The following is a 16,156-nucleotide window of genomic DNA, read 5'->3' as shown; positions in this document are numbered from 1 at the left end:
AGATGAAAAGACAAAGTTACATACAACATACACAAAATGCTGGAGCAACTCAGCAAGTCAGCCAGCACCTATGGAAACGAATAAATAACTGACTGTTTATTCAGCTCCACAGCCTGACTTACTGAGTTCCTCCGGCATTTTGTTTCTCTGGACTTCCAATACAGTATCGGCAAACTTTTTTGTGTTTACAAAGTTACGCAAGTAGTAAATGTATAGGAACAGACACAAAGTGTATTTCTCCAGCATTTTGTGTGTGTTCCTTAAGATTTCCAGAATCTGCAGTATCTCTTATATTTATAATAAATGTACAACACAGGAATAAGGAGGCAGACATTTAATAGTTTGGAGGGGAAGTAGAAGTATATTTCATTCGGGGGGTGGGGGGAGAGAGGGAAGGGATGTTGACCTCACCAACATGGCGGCCAGGGTGCGTGTTGTTGGAAACGCGATGCGTCAGGGCGCACATTTCCGTGACGTATTTAAGTGCGCTTGGGTGGAAGGACAACAAAGTAGCGGCGTGCAGAAAACCCTTACCGGAGATGAGACATAGCTGTAGCCGGGCGCCGTGAGTACATTTGGGTGGTCAGAGCACAAACCCTCTGTAATAGCAACTGACACGGCTTAAAATATAGACACGAGAAGGCCTGTGGATGCTGGAAATCCAGAGCAGCACACACAACACGTTGGAGGAACTCAGCAGGTCAGGCAGCATCTGGAGAAATGAATAAACAGTCGGTGTTTCGACCCCAGACCCCCAGGACTCTGCTCAGAGTTCCTCCAGCATTCTGTGTGCATTGCACAACTTAGAATAGGCGCTTCCAAACTTTCCATTTCTTGAAAAATGTACCTTTGTTTTTAAGTAGTGTTTCCCACATCAGCGGAATTTGATCCAGGCCTTATAAAAGAGAGAGGGATCGAAGGAACCTGTGGGCGGTGTTTGGTTCTAGGTTTAATGCAAGGAAACAATAGGAAATTTATTTAATTAACTTTAGTTATTGCCTTGTTTTTACTAAGAGTTATAGCTGGGGAACAAGGGGTCCTGCTTATGTGAGAAGTATCTGATCACTTTTGTAGGATTTGCCATTGGTTGAATACCTGAGATTTTGTTTTGCTGCCGATGAGATGTATGGCGTTATCCTTAAAGTTTGCAAACTGTGTTATGTTGGGGTGGTGAAACGCTACGGACTAACACCACAAGAGAGTAGACCTAGGCCACTTATTTTCTCTCTCAACCCCAATCTCCTTTAACGCTCTTACTAATCAAGAACTTATCAATCTCTGCTTTAAATATACCTAATGATTTGGTATCCACAGTGATCGGTGCAATGAATTCCACAGATTCCCCTCTTGCAGGCTAACGAAATTCCTCATCTCTGTAATAAAGGGAGAATGTGCTCTCTGGTCCTAGACTCTCCCACTAAGGACACATCCTCTCCACATCCACTCTATCAAGGCCTTTCATTATCCGATAGGTTTCAATGCGATCGCCCTCATTCTTCTAAACTCCAGTGAGTACAGGCCCGGAGTCATCATATTCTGCTCCTATGTTAACCCTTTCATTCCTAGGATGATTCTCATGAACCTGGACCCTTTCCACTGACTCAACCTGCAAGTTAACCTTTAGGGAATCGTGCCTGAGAACTCCTAAGTCTCGTCAGATTTTTGAATTTTCTCTCCATTTAGAAAATACACCTTATCCTCGTTATGTGCGGGAGATACATTCCTCGAAGTCGATGCATAATGTGAATAATTATTTAAATAGAGAAAATAGGGATGAGTTCCAGAGGGCTTCCTAAATGTATTTTATCTGTAATTTATTCACATTTTCATACCAATATGACACAAAAGCAGTACCACAAGACAACATTTAGTCATAGTCATACTTTATTGATCCCGGAGGAAATTGGTTTTCGTTACAGTTGCACCATAAATAAATAGTAATAAAACCATAAGTAATTAAATAGTAATATGAAAATTATGCCAGGAAATAGTCCAGGACCAGCCTATTGGCTCAGGGTGTCTGACCCTCCAAGGGAGGAGTTGTAAAGTTTGATGGCCACAGGCAGGAATGACTTCCTATGACGCTCTGTGTTGCATTTCAGTGGAATGAATCTCTGGCTGAATGTACTGCTGTGCCCAACCAGTACATTATGTAGTGGATGGGAGACATTGTCCAAGATGGCATGCAACTTGGACAGCATCCTCTTTTCAGACACCACCGTCAGGGAGTCCAGTTCCATCCCCACAACATCTCTAGCCTTATGAATGAGTTTGTTGATTCTGTTGGTGTCTGCTACCCTCAACCTGTTGCCCCAGCACACAACAGCAAACATGATTGCACTGGCCACCACAGACTTGTAGAGCATCCTCAGCATCGTCCGACAGATGTTAAAGGACCTCAGTCTCCTCAGGAAATAGAGACGGCTCTGACCCTTCTTGTAGACAGCCTCAGTGTTCTTTGACCAGTCCAGTTTATTGTCAATACGTATCCCCAGGTATTTGTAATCCTCCACCATGTCCACACTGACCCCCTGGATGGAAACGGGTTGCCGGTGCCTTAGCTCTCCTCAGTCTTTTTCACATTAAGCTGCAGATAATTCTGCTCCTACCATGTGACAAAGTTTCCTACCGTAGCCCTGTACTCAGCCTCATCTCCCAAGACTCTGTGCAGTAGTTGAAGTCCAAGGTGTAAATGGTGAAGAGAAAGGGAGACAAGACAGTCCCATGTGGAGCCCCAGTGCTGCTGATCACTGTGTCGGACACACAGTGTTGCAAGCACACGTACTGTGGTCTGCCAGTCAGGTAATCAAGAATCCATGACACCAGGAAAGCATCCACCTGCATCGCTGTCAGCTTGTCCCCCAGCAAAGCAGGGCGGATGGTGTTGAACGCACTGGAGAAGTCAAAAAACATGACCCTCACAGTGCTCGCTGGCTTGTCCAGGTGGGCGTAGACGCGGTTCAGCAGGTGGACGATGGCATCCTCAACTCCTAGTCGGGGCTGGTGCCTGACCATAGGCCGGAGCAGCTCCAGAACAAGTCTCTCCAGGGTCTTCATGATGTGGGAGGTCAATGCCACCGGTCTATAGTCATTGAGGCCGCTGGGGCGTGGCATCTTCGGCACAGGGACAAGGCATTTGTATTGTATTTAATCAATTTAAGGTGATATTCAGTGTAATAAATCATAGAAAGTTAACATCCTAGGGTGTACAGTACTCACCAACAGTGGCAGGTGTGTTCGCTCCGGGAGCTGGGTGGTTGTTGTGGTGTCGGGCAGCTTTACACGGATAAGGTGGATGATTGTGGTCATCAGGATCATATCAAGCACAGCAAGGAGTGAAGGAAGACTCACAGAACTCTTAGAACTGCCGGCAGCAGAAGATGACACCGATTTGAAAAAAGTGGTGAGGGTTGTTTGTTTGGCAGCATTTTGTTTTTCAGCATAAATTTGCTTGTAGGGAAGAAGGGTTGATGGCAGGGAACGACTGAAATGCTGACTACGTTCTAAACTTGGGTCCATGTCCATCGCCATTTGTGCCAAGTGTTCCGACTTCCACCATTCCCTCACCGTTGGTAAACTCCCGGGATTTGCAAAATCATCTGTTGCTTGCAGCATCTGAGAGATAGTTCGCTGTAAAAAAAAATACGTACGCCTTGAATGTGGATCACACCTTGGTTGAGTGGTTGTATCAGCGATGTTGTGTTAGGCGGCAGGAAACGCACTATTATGTTAGGATGAATGCTGTCCAAATGTTTAGGATGGGCTGGCGCATTGTCAAGCAACAAAAGAACTTTAAAGGCAAGATTCTGTTCCCAGCAGTAGCGTCCCACAGCTGTGTAACCTTCAGCTGATGCCATGTTGTTTATAATTTCCAACTTTTTTTTCAAGTGTTAAAGCAGTTCTCTGCCACTCGGCTGACAGCCCAGGACATGATATCGGACGCTTGGAAGGCATAGTTAAATATTTCAAGCACAAAATCACTGCACTGTAGGTAAAACCAACAAAAGTTTAAGAGCGCAAGATCGCGCATCCACACTTTGCCAAAACCAATGCGAGACTGGCGGGAGTGGCACGTGCACCTGACTTGTATTGGCGGGAAAGCGGTGCTCCTCGCATAACTGTGAGTTTTGGATGCATATAAGGAGACGTTGGTAGAAATAGGTTCCTCGCATAACTGAATCCGCATATAATGAGGATAGAGTGTAAATGCCTTTATTGCTTATATCAAGATACATAAGACCATAAGACAAAGGAGCAGAAGTAGGCCATTTGGCCCATCGAGTCTGCTCCGCCATTTTATCATGAGCTGATCCATTTTATCCTATTTAGTCCCACTGCCCCGCCTTCTCACCATAACCTTTGATGCCCTGGCTACTCAGATACCTATCAATCTCTGCCTTAAATACACCCAATGACTTGGCCTCCACTGCTGCCCGTGGCAACAAATTCCATAGATTCACCACCCTCTGACTAAAAAAATTTTTTCACATTTCTGTTCTGAATGGGCGCCCTTCAATCCTGAAGTCATGCCCTCTCGTACTAGACTCCCCCATCATGGGAAACAACTTTGCCACATCCACTCTGTCCATGCCTTTTAACATTCGAAATGTTTCTATGAGGTCTCCCCTCATTCTTCTAAACTCCAAGGAATGCAGTCCCAGAGCTGACAAACGTTCCTCATATGTTAACCCTCTCATTCCCGGAATCATTCTAGTGAATCTTCTCTGTACCCTCTCCAATGTCAGCACATCCTTTCTTAAATAAGGAGACCAAAACTGCCCACAGTACTCCGTGAGGTCTCACCAGCGCCTTATAGAGCCTCAACATCACATCCCTGCTCCTATACTCTATTCCTCTAGAAATGAATGCCAACATTGCATTCGCCTTCTTCACTACTGACTCAACCTGGAGGTTAACTTTAAGGGAATCCTGTACGAGGACTCCCAAGTCCCGTTGCATCTCAGAACTTTGAATTCTTTCCCCATTTAAATAATAGTCTGCCCGTTTATTTTTTTCTGCCAAAGTGCATAACCATACACTTTCCAACATTGTACTTCATTTGCCACTTCTCTGCCCATTCTTCTAATCTATCCAAGTCTCTCTGCAGACTCTCCATTTCCTCAGCACTACCGGCCCCTCCACCTATCTTCGTATCGTCAGCAAACTTAGCCACAAAGCCATCTATTCCATAATCCAAATCGTTGATGTACAATGTAAAAAGAAGTGGCCCCAACACTGATCCCTCTGGAACACCACTGGTAACCGGCAGCCAACCAGAATAGTATCCCTTTATTCCCACTCTCTGTTTCCTGCCAATCAGCCAACGCTCTATCCACGTATGTAACTTTCCTGTAATTCCATGGGCTCCTATCTTGTTAAGTAGCCTCATGTGTGGCACCTTGTCAAAGGCTTCCTGAAAATCCAAATATACAACATCCACTGCATCTCCCTTGTCTAGCCTACTGGTAATTTCCTCAAAAAATTGTAATAGGTTTGTCAGGCAGGATTTTCCTTTAAGGAATCCATGCTGAGTTCTGCCTATCTTGTCATATGCCTCCGGGTACTCCGTAACCTCATCCTTGACAATCGAGTCCAACAACTTCCCAACCACCGACGTCAAGCTAACAGGTCTATAATTTCCTTTTTGCTTCCTTGCCCCCTTCTTAAATAGCGGAGTGACATTTGCAATCTTCCAGTCCTCCGGAACCATGCCAGAATCTATCGACTTTTGAAAGATCATCGCTAATGCCTCCGCAATCTCCACAGCTACTTGACGATACGCTTCCCAAAACTGTATTCCATCTGGCACTTTTTTGCCCATTCTCCCAATCCAAGTTCTTCTGCAGACTCCCTTTTCCTCAAAACTATCCCCCTCTCAGACTACCTTTATATTGTATGCAAACTTGGCCACAGAGTCGTCAGTTCTGTCATCCAAATCGTTGACGTGTTGTGAAAAGAAGTGGTCCCAATACCGATGCCTGTGGAACACCATTTGTCACTGGCAGCCAATCAGAATGGGCCTCCTTGATTCACATTCTTTGCCTCCTGCTAGTTCACCAATCTTTTCTCCAGGCGTGTATCTTTCCAGTAATACCATGGGCTCCAGTTAGCAAGGTATGTGGCATCTTGTTAAAAGGCTTCTGAAAATCCGAGTGAACAACATTCATTGACTGTCCTTTGTGTTATTCTCTCAAAGAATGCCAACAGATTTGTCAGGCAAGATTTCTCCTTCAAGAAACCATGCTGACTTTGGTCTATTTATTATGCATCTTCAAGTATCACCAGAACCTCATCTTTAACGCTAGACTCCAACATCTTTCCAAGGCTAACTGGCCTATAATTTCCTTTCTTCTTCCTCCCTCCCTTCTTAGAGTAGAGTGACATTTGCAGTTTTCTAATCCTCTGGAACCAGCATCCAGTGCTTTCTTGAAAGATCATTACTAATGCCTTCACAATCTCTTCAACATCCCCTTTCAGAACCCTACAATATAGTCTATCTGGTCCAGAAAATAAAGATGAAGATTAAGGTTATTTGTCAAAAGTATACCAAAACGTGCAATGAAATACATCGTTTTCTGTTAATAACCAACACAGTTGGTCACGAGGATGTGCAGGGGGCAGGCTACGAGTGTCGCCATGCTTCTGGTTCCAACATTCCAATTGTGGACATGCTATTGTGGAGCAGCCAGTCAACATACTCTCCACTACTCTTCTACAGAAGTCTGTCAAAGTGTTAGATGTCATGCCAAATCTGCGCAAACTTCTAAGGAAGTAGAGGCCCTGCTGCACTTTCTTCGTAATTGCATCTACGTGCTGGGCCCAGGACAGATCTTCCGAAATAAAAACACAGAGGAATTTAAGGCTGTCCACCTCTGATTCTCCAGTGAGGACTGGCTCATTGACCTCTGGTTTCCTGCTCCTGAAATCAATAACCAGCTCCTTGGTCTTGCTGACGCTGAGTGAGAAGTTGTTGTTACCACTCATGGTACCACTCAGCCAGATTTTTAATTGATTCAGCTTACGACAGTGGCGTCGTCAGCAAACTTGAATATGGCATTGGAGTTGTGCTTAGCCACACAGTCGTAAGTGTAAAGTGAGTAGAGCAGGGGACTAAGCACGTAGCCTTGTGGTGCAACACACACACAATATGCTGGAGGAACTCAACAAATCAGTCAGCAGTTATGGAGGCGAAAAATAGTTGAAGTTTCAAAGTTCATAGTAAATTCAGTCAGGCTGCCTGATCTGCTGAGTTCCTCCAGCATTTTGTGCGCATAACATGATGTTCTTAGAACCTCAAACATGAGGAAATCTGCAGCTGCTGGAAATTCAAGCAACACACACAAAATGCTGGTGAACACAGCAGGCTGGGCAGCATCTATAGGAAGAGGTACAGTCGACGTTTCGGGCCTGACAAAGGGTCTCGGCCCGAAACGTCGACTGTACCTCTTCCTATAGATGCTGCTTGGCTTGCTGCGTTCCACCAGCATTTTGTGTGTGTTGCTTGGGTTCTTAGAACCTGATTTGCTTGCAGGCCCAAGAGACTACAGCTGCTAAAATTTGAACTAACAATCTACTGGAGGAACTCAGGGATCAAGCAGCATCTGTGGAGATAATCATCAATATTTTTGGTTGAAACTTTGCCTGAATGGCTGCAAGTTGTAAATTGCAAACCACTTTGGGCTATTCAATTAAAAAAACTTAAATTATTGATGTAGATCAGATGGGCTGAAGGGCCTGTTTATGTGCTGTATTTTTCTATGATTCTAATCTTTAAATCACCAGGCAGCATTGAATAATTGTGTTTGATAATATCGTGTGTTAGAACCATTTGTGAAATGCTAGTTTCATTCTGACTTGGTCCTACCTTAAAAATTAATTTTTGAGTTTCAACTCTTCTCCCCTAATGTGTCTATCTAACTGTTTGTCCTGACCGAACAGGTTTTAGGTGAGGAGGCTCTGATTTGTTTTTTTTTAAGAAGGTGATCAAGGAGATGCATGCAATGTTGTAATATTTGCGATGTTCCAGATCAGCTGGGATTTCAAACACCGGATAATGAACTGATGCTTTACTCATTTGTGTACTGCTGTTTAATAGGCAGGTGCAAGCAGCCACCATCTGCGAGTTTACTGTTTTATTTTAAATCTGATCTTCGCGCTCTTTAGATGAGAGGCTGAGTTCACCCGACTTCACACATCCGAATTGCCAACCCTCAGGATTATCTTGGAGTCTCCCAGGTATTGAAAATTCTGTTGCAAAGCAAAAATCCAAGAGAAAGAAAATTGCAAATGTTTTTTTTTATTTTTTTGCATTTTAGGTTTTACCTGTTTATGCTTTGGAGTTAGTTAGGTGGTGTATGCAGGGCTGGTGGAAGCAGTTGGTTTAGTCAAAATCAAGTTTAGTATCACTGGCAAGTGCCGTGAAATTTGTTGTTTTGGGGCAGCAGTATAGTGTAAAATGTTATATTAAAAGACCTGTAAATTACAATGATAGTGCCCCATGATGGAGCTGGCTGAGCTTTCAACTCTCTGCAGCTTGTTGTGATTCTGTGCATTGGTCCCCCTCCATACCAGATGATAATGGAACCAGTCAGAATCCTCTTCGTGGTATGTCTGTAGAAATTTGGTAGAATCTTTGGTGATGGAATTTTGTGATGGAACTTCTGAAATGGCACCAAGCCAAAGATAACAAACTACTAACCCGCTTTTGAAAAGAAATGGCGAATTTTTATTGGGTCGAGTTTTTGTCTCTTAAGCGGAGAAAAGCTTGCTGAGTTCCCACAAAAATTGTGTTGGGGGAAACAGTACGGTGTGTTTGAGTGTGGAACCAAATAATATTAACTGGACGGTCTCTGAGAGTAGCTTGTATTCCAAAAAAAAAATGAGGCCCACTTAGTGAGTTGGGTTGAAGAGAAAATGGTAGATGAAGTACAAGGATCTAATTTTCAAATCATTAAGTTGGTAACTGGGAGATTATTGAATTTATCAGGAAGGAAAAGACCAGACTGAGTCGATGAGGAACTGGTAAATTTTGAAGAAAGTGTAATTAGCCAACAGCCTTGATAGAGGTCGGTGCTTAGAAGGTCTGGGTACAACATTGCAAGAACTGCAAAGTAAAAAGTGGAACTGCAGAGATTTGTAAACTCAGCTAGCTCCACCATGGGCCCTAGCGTCCCCATCGTCAAGGATGTGGGGAGGCACAATAGCACAGTGGTTACCACAATGCTTTACAGTACCAGCGACCTGGGTTTAATTCCCGCCGCTGCCTGTAAGAAGTTTGTACATTCTCCCTGTGACCTCATGGGCTTCCTCCTGATGCTCTGGTTTCCTCCCACAGTCCAAAGACGTACCATTTGGTAGGTTAATTGGTCATTGTAAATTGTCCCATGATTTAAATCCGGGAATTGCTGGACTGCTCAGCTTAAAAGGCCAGAGGATCGTGCTGTATCTCCAATAAATAGAATCTTCAAAAGGCAATGCTTCAATTAGGTGGCATTCAGCATTAAAAAATCCCACTTTCTGGAACATGCCCTCTTTTCATTAATACCATCAGGGAGGAAGTACAGGAGCCTGAAGACAAGCACTCAACATTTTAGGAACAGCTTCTTCCACCATCACATTTCTGAATTGTCCATGAATCCTACCTTGCTATTTTTGCTCTCCTTTTTGCTGTACTTTTTAAAACATATCTATTTCTTATTGTAGTTTATAGCATAATTTATGAATCGTAATGTACCTCTACCGTAAAACAACAAATTTCATGACATATCAGTGATAATAAATCTGATTCTAAATATGTAAGAACAGCGGGGAATGGGGAAGGCAAATAGTATTGTACCCTTTATTGCATGATTAGAGTGCAAAATTGAGGAAGTTCTGCTACATCTGTACACGTCAGATTTCATTAAGAGTTTCTATATGCCGTTTTCTTCACTGGAGGAGGTTATGGTCCCTTGGAGTCTGCACAATATAGAGTCACTAAAGTAATTCCAGAGCTGAGGATGTCATTGTATGAAAAGAGATTAAGGTTGGCTTATACTCTTACAGCATTGAGAAGTATGAGAGGATCCAATTGATAGTTACAAAATGGGTGAGTTCCAAGTAGCATGGAAGAACTTGTCCATTGTGACTAAGAGTTTTACAAGGTCTTAGAAAAACCCTTGGGACTAAAGACAAGGATAACCTGTGTCAACTGGTATTGAAGAAAGTTAACTATCGTGATACTGGATTTACCGTGTTCTGCAATTAGAAAATAACACAAAGAGGGGAATGATAGGGCAGGAGATACAGGACCCTGAGGTCCCACACCACCAGGTTCAGGAACAGTTATTATCCTTAAACCATCAGGTTTGTGAACTGGTGTGAATAACTTTACTCACCTTAACACTGAACTGATACCACAACTTACAAACTCACTTTCAATGTTTCTACCACTCGTGTTCTCAGTATTATTCTTTCTTTTATTTGCACAGTTCGTGTTCTTTTGAATGTTGCTGTTTATGTATCGTTTTTCATAAATTCAATTGTATTTCTTTATTTTCCTGTAAACGCCTGCATGAAAATGAATCTCCGAGCGACATATATGTACTTTGATAATTTACTTTAAACTAACTGCCAAGTGATGTATCAATGTCTCTTGCTGGTAAGCTACATGAAACTCTGTTCCAGGAAAGCAGCATTCATCTTTGGGGAACTCCCCCTCCTAAGACGTGCTCTCCTCGCTGCTGCCATCAAGTAGAAGGTGCAGGAGCCTTGCAGCTCACATCACCGGGTTCAAGAACAGTTAGAGCCCCTCAGCTATCAGGCTGTTGAACCAAAGGGAATAACCTCACTCAACTTCACTCACCCCATCATTGAAGTGTTCCCACAAACCATGGACTTATTTTCATTGGCTCTTCATCTCATGTTCTTGATATCTATTGTTTATTTATTATTAATATTTCTTTCATTTTGTATTTGCACAATTTGTTGTTTTTTTGCACACTGGTTGAATTCCCAAGTTGGTGTGGTCTGTCATTGATTCTGTTATGGCTATCATTCTATAGATCTATTGACCATGCCCACAACAAAATGAATCTCAGGGTTGTATATGGTGACATACATGTACTTTTGATAATAAATTTACTTTGAACATTGCTGGGGTTAATGATAACAAAAGCTAATAATTTAGGAGAATGTAATGTAGTCAATCCAAGTCAGTGCAGTTTTATGAAGGACAAGATTTGACAAGATTTTCTTGAGTTCTGCAGTGAGATATAGATGAGTCAATGGGCAATAGCCTGGCAAATAGTTTCATATGGGAAGGTGAGAGGTTGTGCACTTCAGAAAGAGGAACTAAAAATTGCTTAATCTAAGTGGAGGTGCAGTAAATGGCAGAGGAATCTAGGTATTCTTGTGTATGAATCACAAGAAGTTAACAGAGAAGTGAATATTTAAGAGAATGATTATTTCCTGATGAAGCATCTCTGCCTGAAACAACACTTGTTTATTCCCCTCAGTTTATGCTGCCTGACTTGCTGATTTTGTCTAGCGTTTCGTGTGTATTGGTTTAGTTTTAACTTTACTGTCATAATACTTGATTTTCCCCTGCAGTGCAAAAAGGTAACTTGTCTTGTGCTTTAATATATACAGTGACTCCCTATCCACTGCTCTTTGAGATGAGGAACTCCAGAGATCCATAAGCCTCCTGACAAAAATTTCTTTTCGTAGTCATAAGTGATTGACCCTTTATCTCGAGACTCTTGAGTTCGATTTCAAAACTTGCCAACCAAGGGAAACATCCTGAAAGCAATTACCCTTTTAACTGCCCTCCAAATCATCTTTCATAACCTGATGATTCTCTACATTTCATTCAATGTGACAACTTCTTTCCCACTTGTTCTAAATTGTTTGTAAATCTTAAAAGGCATTTTGACTCCTTTATACCGTTCTCTTTCCCACCTAGTTCAGTATCCTTAGTAAACGTAGACACTTTACAAAAGTCAGTAGCATTGATTGTTAATATTTCTGGTCCCAGGACTGACAGAGGTCAGTCCCCACATTCCAGCTGCGAGTATAACTGATGATTCTGTGACATAATAGTGCTGTACTTTGATGTATTGCCTGAAAGATTACTCCTCAACCATCAGGCTCTTGAACCAAAGGTGATAACGTCACTTGCCCCATCATTGAGATGTTCCAACAAACTATGGACTCACTTCCAAGGACTCTTCATCTCATGTTCTAGTTACTTATTATTATCATTTCTTTCTTTTGGTATTTGCGCAGCTTATTGTCTTTCATACACTGGTTGAATGCCAAGTTAATACGGTCTTTCATTGATTCTGTTACGGTTATTATTATTCTTTACATTTATTGAGTATGCCCGCAAGAAAATGTATCTCAGGGTTGTATATGGTGACATACATGTAAGGAGTTTGTATATTCTCCCTGTGACTGTGTGGGTTTCCTCTGGGTGTTGTGGTTTCCTCCTACAGTCCAAAGGCGTACCGGTTGGTAGGTTAATTGGTCATTGTAAATTGCCTTGTGATTAGTTTAGGGTTAAATCGAGGGATTGCTGGGCAGCGTGGCTCGAAGGGCCAGAAGGCCCTATTCTGAGGTGTTGCATTTTTTTGGAAAATTAATCCCAGGTTGGGCTTTCACAGTGAACGGCATGGGGAAGTTGTCGGACAGAGTCCATGTGTATGGTTCACTGAGAGTAGAGTCACAGCCAGACTGGGCGGTGAAGATGACCGTTGGCATGCTGGCCTTCATTATAAGACAGAACAGAATTCGGCCATTCAGCCTACTGAGTCTGCCATTCCATCATGGTGGATTTAGGATCCCTCAGTCCCATAGGCAGGGCTGTAAACGTCAGTCAGGGCATTGAGTATAAAAGTTGGGGGGGGATGGTGTCAAGGTGTGGTGGTACAGGACACTGCTGAGGCTGCATGTGAGATACTGTGTTTAGTTTTAGACATCCTGCTATTGGAAAGTTTTTATTAAACTGGGGAGACTGCAGAAAAGATTTACAAGGACTTAAGGGACTAAGTTACAGGACGAGGCTGAGTAGGCTAGGACTTTATCCCTCAGCGCTTGGAGACTGAGAGGTGTATGAAGCCATGAGGGGCAATGAGGTGATTGCATTCAGACTTTTTCCCCCAGGGTTGGAGATTTAAGAATGGGAGGGCATGGTTTTAAAGTGAGGAGAGAAAGATGTAATGGGAATTGAGGGACAACTTAAGATGGTGCTGGTGAGACACAGTGACACTTTACTGGCAGCAAGCAAATCAACTAACTACTCTATTAATCACACTTTATCTGGATAATGATCACTGCAATCAATAACCTGTAAAGTCCCTTTACTGCTTGTTTGACTTGGCATTTTTTGTGGTGTTCTGGGGAATTTGGCGAACTGGAGTCTCAGAGGTGCAGTACGGTTGCAGAATCGAGATGGTGGGGCCCAAGCTCGAGAGTGAGGAGCAGCCACTGTTTGGCCATTGCTGGAACGGACGGAGCTGAATTGAAGCAGAGGGACCCAAGCTGGAGTGAGACGGTGCCGAATTGGGCAGCAAGGTCCGGGTTCAGGAGTGAAGAACGTGCTGATGTTTGGCTGAGTTAAGTGCAGGGCCTCATTGAAAATGTCAGGTTGTTGGGGCTGGAGACAAGGGATGGGCCAGTGTTCAGCTCGCTGCTCCGGAAGGCTTACTTGTTCCTGCACTGTATTGGGGCTGTGGCCTGCAACTGCTTGGATCCTGGACTGGCTGCGGTGATGAACTTTCATGGCTGCAGTCTCACTTTTGTGAACTTTAGTTTGCATGATTTGTTCTGTTTTTTGCCCATTGGGTGTTTGATAGTCTTTTCTTAATGGGTTCCATTTGATTTCTTTAGGTTGTTTATTTATTGAGATAAAGCGCAGAATAGGTCATTTTGGCCTTTTGAGCCACATGCCCAACGATACCCCGATTTATTCCTAGCCTAATCCCTGGACAATTTACAATGACCAATTAAAGTACCAACCTGTAAGTCTTTGGACTGTGGGAGGAAGTTGGAGCACCTGGAGGAAACCCACGCGGTCACGGAGAGAACATACAATCTCCTTACGGGCAGTGGCGGGAGTTGAACCTGGGCTGCTTGCACTGGAAAGCGTTGTGCTAACCACTACGCTAACGTGCCTGACTGTAAGAAAAAAGGGGAATCTCAAGTTCTTATACCTGTATAGTATACACAGTTTGATAATAACTATACTTTGACTTATTTTTAGACAAAGGGTGGTATCTACGTTGAATGAGCTGCCAAACCTCCTTAACCTTCTAAGAAAGCATACCAGCATGCTTTAATGCCTGCAATTTGGGGAGCAAGCAAGGTCAAATCATCTTTGTGTTTGGGAATTTGTGTTAATGGGAAGGGTGCCAGGAGGGTTGGGTGGATTGAATGGGAACTTGAAAAAAGGATGGTTTGAGAGAGGCTGTTATGCAACTCCATTATGGGTGCAAGTTTCCCCACCATCGAGGATATCCTCAAGAAAGCAGCAAACATCATTAAAGACCCTCTCCATTCAGGTCATGCCCTCTTCTCATTACAACCATAGAGAAGAGATATAGGAGCCTGAAAACACACACCCAGTGTTTTAGCAACACCTTGTTCCCCTCCGCTCTCAGATTTCTGAATGGTCCGTGATCACTATCTTACAATTCAAAATTCTCAAAATTTGCACTATTGATAATTTTTATTGTAACTTGTAGTAATTAAAAAAAAAATTCTTATACTGCACTGCTGCCACGAAACAGCAAATCTCCCAACATACTGTATGTCAATGAGACTATCCCTGATTTTGAACTGAAAGCAGGGATTAGTGACAGGAGCAAGAGTTGTATAAAAGTTGATAGTAACTGAACGAACTGACATGTCACGAAGTTTAAAATCACAAGTCACACCTGAAAACGTTGATATCATCTGGAAATGAAGTAAAATATTACAGGAAATAATAGGGATACTGTTTGATTATCAGAAGCAAATTGTTTAGAGATTGACAAAGAAATTGTAATTTTAAAAAAGTCAAAGGACTTGATCTAATGACAATCTAATATTCAAGTTTATTATCACAGACGTTTCGTGAAATTTGCTGTTTTGAGGCAGAAATACAGTGCAATACATAAAATATAATATAAATATATTTAAAAAATATATGTAGTGAGGTAGGGTTTATTGGTTCAACGTCCATTCAGAAATCGGATGGTGGAGGCGAAGAAGCTGTTCCTAAAACATTGAGTGTGTGTCTTCAGGCTCCTGTACCACCTCTCTAATGGTAGCAATGAGAGGAGGGCATGACCTAGGTGGTGGGGGACCGTAATGACGGATGCTGCCTTTTTGAGGCATCACCTTTTGAAAGTGCTCCTTTATGCTGGGAAGCTAGTGTCCATGATGGAGCTGGTTGAATTTGCAACCTATCTGCAACCTTTTCTCAAGCTAAAATCGGATGTATCGGTATTACAGTAGAGTAAAAAGGAATTTGCAGAGGCATAAAAGAGTTGTTGGCCAGAATTGATTGGAAAAGAACACTGACAGGGATGATGGCAGAGCTGCAGTAGCTGAAATTTCTGGAAACAATTCGGAAGGCACAAGATGTATACCACCCCAAAGAGGAAGAGGTATTCTTTTTAAAAAAAAAATGACATAACTGTGGCAAACAAGAGATGTCAAAGCCAACATAAAAGCCAGAGAGGGTGTGTAATAGAGCAAAAATTACTGGGAAGTTGGAGGAACTTTTAAAAACCGACAGAAGGCAACTTTAAAAGTCATTAAGAAGGTAAAGATGGAATCTGAAAATAAACTAGCCAATAATATTAAAGAGGATACCAAAGGTTTCTTCAGATACATAGTGTACAAGAGAGGCAAGAGAGGATATTGGACTGCTGGACAGTTATGCTGGAGAGTTAGCGGTTGGGGACAGTGAAATGCTGGACAAACCGAATAAGTATTTTGCATCAGTCTTTATGGTAGAAGACACTAGCAGTATGGTGAAGCTCCAGGTGTCGGGGGTTATGAAGTGTGTGAAGTTACTATAATTAGAAAGTTCTTAGGAAACTAAAAGATCTGAAGGTAGATAGGTCACCTGGACCAGATGGTGTACATCCCAGAGTTCTGAAAAAGGTGACTGAAGAGATTGTGGAGGCATTAG

At 42.7% G+C, this 16,156-nt stretch overlaps 1 protein-coding gene across 1 annotated transcript in view; it reads left to right on the top strand.

Moving 5' to 3' along the window:
- Positions 1–459: 459 nt before the first annotated feature.
- The window catches only part of hmces (5-hydroxymethylcytosine binding, ES cell specific), a 62,100-nt gene continuing 46,403 nt past the window's right edge, over positions 460–16,156 (top strand). Inside the window, exon 1 of the mRNA XM_063068422.1 lies at positions 460–565. The gene's annotated coding sequence lies outside the window, so the exon portion shown is untranslated. The remainder of the gene's footprint in view (positions 566–16,156) is intronic.

Source organism: Mobula hypostoma, chromosome 15, assembly GCF_963921235.1.
Source record: "Mobula hypostoma chromosome 15, sMobHyp1.1, whole genome shotgun sequence".
Classification (NCBI taxonomy): Eukaryota; Metazoa; Chordata; class Chondrichthyes; order Myliobatiformes; family Myliobatidae; genus Mobula; species Mobula hypostoma.
This window is presented reverse-complemented; position numbering and strand designations above follow the sequence as displayed.